Source organism: Bidens hawaiensis, unplaced genomic scaffold (assembly GCF_021521415.1).
Source record: "Bidens hawaiensis isolate Kalapana, Puna unplaced genomic scaffold, B.hawaiensis_p1.1 tig00038580_1, whole genome shotgun sequence".
Taxonomy (NCBI): Eukaryota; Viridiplantae; Streptophyta; class Magnoliopsida; order Asterales; family Asteraceae; genus Bidens; species Bidens hawaiensis.
The window spans coordinates 27030-33258 of NW_027496774.1; the positions used below are offsets into that span (position 1 = coordinate 27030).

General features: G+C 36.4%; 1 non-coding gene across 1 annotated transcript; it reads right to left on the reverse strand.

Moving 5' to 3' along the window:
- Positions 1 to 1463: 1463 nt before the first annotated feature.
- On the reverse strand, positions 1464 to 1548 carry TRNAL-CAA (transfer RNA leucine (anticodon CAA)). Its single transcript has one exon. It is a non-coding gene; the product is annotated as a tRNA-Leu (tRNA).
- Between the last annotated feature and the right edge of the window lie 4681 nt (positions 1549 to 6229).

The following is a 6229-nucleotide window of genomic DNA, read 5'->3' on the forward strand; positions in this document are numbered from 1 at the left end:
TTAAACTTCCCTAGGATCACCAACTTTCTTCTTAATTGTAACATATTCCATAAAGGGTTTGATCTTTTTAACATTTTCATGACAAATTGAGATTCTAAAACCAAACATTGTGTTTTAGTTTCAAATTCTTTGATCTATTCTAGGGATAGATGTTATATTATCATACTCAACATGTTTATTATTTAAACTTCTAAAATTGTAAGAATTTATATTATAACCATTTTTTTGGTTAACTTTTTGAAATTTTGGAGCACTTTATCAAGTGATATTTCCTCAAATAATTGTCACTTGCTATATATTTATTTTTCTTGATCTTGTCTTTGTCAAAAGTTAATCTTGACTATGCAACACGTAGAACAAGGTTGTCCAGTTTAGAAATATATGTCCAATGGATGGATGGTCAGTCCTCCTCGTGATTTGTCAAATGATCGACGCAGTACCCTGGTAATACGATCGGCCCACTTGTCAACCGTGTTCTAAGATTATTATGAAATTTGCTTTTAGGCTCTTTGACTGCCACCTCGGATAGTTGATACACTGTCATGTGATAATTATGAATTCTGGTATCCGTTTAGCGCACTCAGCCATTGGTCCATAGTCTGTCCATAAGATCGACCTTGCTTCTTTAGTTTGTAATTTTATCAATCCATCATTTGTCATTAACATAATGCTTTATGCTTACGATGTCAAGAGGTAGATATAAGCACACGATCATTTGTAAGCAAAAATCTTCACCACATGTACTTATGTTTGTTCATCATTTCCATCAATCGTACTGCAAATGATAAACTCACACTTTATATATGTTAACCTAGGAAGTGTGTTCTTGGTCAGTGACGTGTTAGTGATAAAAGCCTATTCATTGAAGTTCCTTAACTACTCCATATATTGTTGAAATCTTGTACTGTGTTTGTTACACAATTAGTCATTTAATCTTTATATATATGTTTTCCCCTTCCATGAATGATTCATATTTTGATGGATATGTCATATGTTCTGGCCAAACCTCTACTGAGAACAAGAGAATATGTATATTTTTAATGTAACTGAAGTGTCACACTCTGAATCAACCAGACGCATAAAATATTTCTAAAATATGGGTAACATTTGAGTTTATACCTATCAACGAAGTAGAAAAACTAGTTCTATGAGGGTGTGATCTCTACCTTAAAAATAGTATAAGCCAAAAACCATATGATACTATTACAAATGCAGAAAGAAAAAATACATCAAATAGCCCAGTATGTAATACTTGTAGAAACCATATTATGATATTATAATATTTGTTGAGATCATCATCATTCATCACTTCAAACTCAAAAGCACTTAACTAGAAGAAACTACATATCCAGTTGTGTGTTTTTAACGTCTAAATTATCTTTTGGCTTAACAACTTGCAGCTTAAAAGATAGTGACAAGTAAAATTTAAAAGATAGTGACAAGTAAAATTTAAAAAAATAAAATGTCCGAAGTGGGATTTGAACCCACGCCCTCTTCTCAAAGACCAGAACTTGAGTCTGGCGCCTTAGACCACTCGACCATCCTGACTTCTTGTTTACTTAATAATCCATAGATTATTCATCTTATGACTCAACAAAGGTTATCTTAACATGTTCACTTACAATTCTCGCATGTCTTCTTTCTTACCGCTTCGAATCCCTCAAAGATATATATTATCGTTTATAGATTATTATTGGTTGCAGTTTAGTATTTGCATTGGGTTTATCCATGAACAAATACACTTGATGTCCTAGTTTCTCGGCTTTTGCTTTTATGGTTGTATCACTTAAGAGTATATAGTATTAGCGGATATATACTCACATATTAATATATATTCAAGATTTAGTTAAATATGTATTTGATTTAGTTTCATAATTAGAGTTGGTATAGAGTTATGTTTCTTCCCCTATATAATGGGTTTATTGGATCAATAATAGGGGAGGATGTTTGGATACCATAAACACTTTCATGGTACCAGAGCCATTTTTTTCCAACCCTAATCATCAATCTTAGTTAGAAATCTTCGGCAACACTAATTTCCTTTCATTCGGTTACGACCATACCTATTCGTCATAAGCCTACCAAATTATTATCCCACCTGCCAGCGCCCACTTTTTTTGGCTTTTGAATTATCAATCCCACTGCCCACTTTTTCTCTTTTAATTAGTTTCCACAATACTAGTTTATTTTTTTCAAACAAGCACCTCAATCTTTATTCCATCTTTAGTCATCCTCTTGGTTTCGATCAAAGATGACGGGCACCGCTTCGAAGACGAACAAAGAAGGAAAATCAAGCAATCCCAAACCAAACAATCAATACTGTGGACGGGGTCGAAATCAATGTGGACGAGGCAACCGTGGTTACTGTGAAGATGGTCATAGTGTTGGGTTTCTATGGAATTTATAAACTTAGTTAACCATTTAACTAGTCACAATAAAGGCGGAAGCGTGATATAAACAAACTAAACATATGTATCCATGTGTTTATATATGTATATATTACAAGTTTATAGGAAATGTGTACATGAACAACCTAATTTATTCATGTTAAAAGATTACCAATAATCTATTTATTAGAAACCCGAAGCAAGGATCAAATGATACGGGAAAACTAAACTATCAAAGCTTGTAAAACTTACATTCTTAAACCTTTAAGAGATGTAGTTGATGTTGAAGAAGATGATGATGTTGATGCTAGACTTTCAAAGGGAAAATCCTCAAACAGAATATACCCGAGCCTCCAACACACACCGAGCTATGTTAGGGAGCTTGAACACGAAAAACCGAGACCCGAGCCTCCTTTTTGATCTTGGCCGTAAGCTAGAACCAAGAAAGAAAGAAAGACTTGTGGTTTTTTTTATATCTTTTTTATATCTTACTTGAAAGTCTTTTCCATACTATATATATAATCATATCATATCTTTGGTTAGGTCTTGGTTAAGTAAGGATCACTCCATCTCTACCATATCCATGACATGATTTTTGACCAAAACTTTGGGGTGTGGGGCCCACCCAAAACCGGCCCCATAATTATATATATATATTTTTTTTTATTTTATACTTTATAAAATATATAAACACCCTATCTTTTATAAACCATTTTACAAAAGAACATATAGTTAAATAATCATTCCAATAATAATTATTTGAATAAATAAATTAACCAATTAATTTATTTAACACTTTCAAGTAAGTATTCAGAAACCCGATTTTCTGAATGTGTCGTGTTCTGTATTTGTCTTATAGATCTTATCTTAACAAATACATAATTGGTGTGTGTCTAACTCGTTATTGGGTATGACCCGACTTGGATCAAACACGACTAGCCACATTAACCTAATTATGTGTCTCGGGCATACGGTATTCCAACAATCTCCCACTTGCACGAGACTCATAGGAAGTTAATGCTAATGGTGAATACCGCCTAACAACAGGTCACCACCCCTAGTGTGTTTGACTAAGTGCCATTCAATAACATCATCCCCTTCAAGTCCATACTTGATATGATATAGGTAAGTCTTATCATTACATCCCTTTGTTACTAGATGTCCTGTCAAATCGGAGAGACACAGAGTGATCATTCTCTCAATGATTTAACTTAACAGGCCTTAGACATCTAAACTCTCAACACATAAGAGGAACAAATCCCATCTTGACTGCATACATCCTCGTTGACATCTCATATGATATCTGAGCTCTTTCTTACACGTCATCGTGTTACCGAAATAACAAAGAAGAGAGTCAAGTTATCAGACTTGATGAAAAACTAGATCCAATATGCATCTCAGGTCAAAGGACACAATGATACTCGCCTTTACTCAAGGATTACTTATGATCACTAACTCCATGCAGTGATCCTTGAGAGCGGATCATGTCCAATATTTGTATCCCACAAATATCTATGAACCTTGGTGGCAAACCTATGCCCTATATTCATCACATGAATATCAACCAATCCGGGTTCATAATAGTCTTACCTTCATACTTGTTCCCACAAGCATGATCGACTACGGACTTTTAGAACAACATAAGTCATTCATGGATTAAACATGCAAATATAGAACATAACTCATTGAAAAATTAAAACATAATTAATTATCATGAGATACCCATTACATTTGTTCTTATACAAACACTAAACACAGATTAAATCCACTCACTAGAATACCGAAGTCCTAATGCACAAACATGACCCTCATGCTTTGGCCTATCGAGGAGCTTCGTGAGTGGGTCCGCAATATTTTGATCGGTATGAACTTTATGAATACATATCTTTCCTTTTTCAACTTCATCCCTTATGTAGTTGAATCTGCGCTCAATGTGCCTCGTTTTCTGATGAGCACGAGGCTCCTTGATCTGTGCAATAGCACCCTCATTGTCACAGAATATCTCTAGGGGCTCCTGAATGGTAGAGATAATCCCTAGATCCATGATGAACTTTTTCATCCATGCAGCCTCTTGGGCTGCCATTGAAGCGGCGATGTACTCAGATTCTGTAGTGGATAACGCGACAACATCCTGCTTCGAACTCTTCCAAGAGACAGCGCCTCCATTCAAAATGAAGACATATCCCGACTGTGACCGAGAATCATCTCGGTCAGTTTGGAAACTCGCATCCACGTAACCCTTTACGACGAGTTCCTCCTCACCAGACCCATATATTAAAAACATATCCTTAGTCCTTCTAAGGTATTTTAATATATTCTTGACAGCCATCCAATGACTGTCACCTGGGTTGTGCTGGTATCTACTCGTTATGCTTAAAGCATACGAGACGTCCGGTCTAGTGCACATCATTGCATACATAATAGATCCTATTGCCGAAGCATAAGGAACATGCTTCATCCTATCCTGCTCTTCCTTAGAGCTAGGACTTTGGGATGAGCTTAACACGGTTCCTCTAGGAATAGGTACCAAACCTTTCTTAGAGTTTTCCATCCTGAACCTTTTCAGGATTTTATCAATGTATGCACTTTGATTGAGTCCGATCAATTTCCTTTGTCTATCCCTATAGACCTTTATTCCCAAGATATATGTCGCTTCTCCAAGATCCTTAATTGAGAAACGACTACTTAACCACGTTTTAACGCTTTCCATACTTGGTATATCATTTCCAAATAAAAGTATATCATCGACATACAAAATAAGGAACATGACTATACTCCCACTAGCCCATTTATACACACACGCCTCATCACCGTTTTGGACGAAACCAAACGCTTTGATTTCTTCATTAAAACGATGATTCCACATCCGTGATGCTTGTTTCAACCCGTAGATTGATTTCCTTAACTTACATACTTTGTCAGGATTAGATGGATCGACAAAACCTTCAGGCTGAACCATATGGACATCTTCCTCAAGATATCCATTAAGAAAAGCGGTCTTGACATCCATCTGCCATATCTCATAATCAAAATGAGCTGCAATGGCAAATAATATCCTGATCGACTTAAGCATCGCGACCGGCGAGAAGGTTTCATCATAATCAATCCCTTGAGTTTGCGTGAAACCTTTTGCTACAAGTCGTGCTTTGTAAGTATCTAAATTTCCATGCATATCGGTCTTCTTCTTGAAGACCCACTTACATCCAACCAGTTTGGAGTTAAGTGGACGATCAACCAATTCCCAAACTTGGTTATCCTGCATGGATTGCATCTCGGCGCTCATGGCTTCAAGCCACTTGTCACAATCAGGTTGTGACATAGCATCTTTGTAGGAGATCGGTTCATCCGAATCGACCAAGTAGCAATCATCCACGAGAAATCCATATTTCTTGGGAGGTCGACTAATCCTACTAGATCTGCGAGCAACGTGTGTATGATCAACCATTTGATCACCTTCAACATCCTCGTGTTGAAAACTAGTATCGACCAACTGTGTATCATCCAGTGATTCTTGAACCTCTTCAAGTTCCACTCTCTTTTCACTAGGTCCTTCCATAAGGAACTTAGTTTCTAAGAAGTATCCTTTGCGTGAAACAAACACCTTTTGTTCACTAGGATCATAGAATATATATCCTATATCATCCTTTGGGTATCCTATGAAGATACACCTGATGGATCGAGCCTCAAGCTTATTTGGGGTGTCACGTTTAACATAAACTATGCATCCCCATACCCTTAAATATGAAAAGGATGGAACCTTTCCATGCCACACTTCATAGGGTATTCGATCCACCTTTTTGGTCGGGGCCATATTCAAAATACGAGCCGCTGTAAGTAGCGCA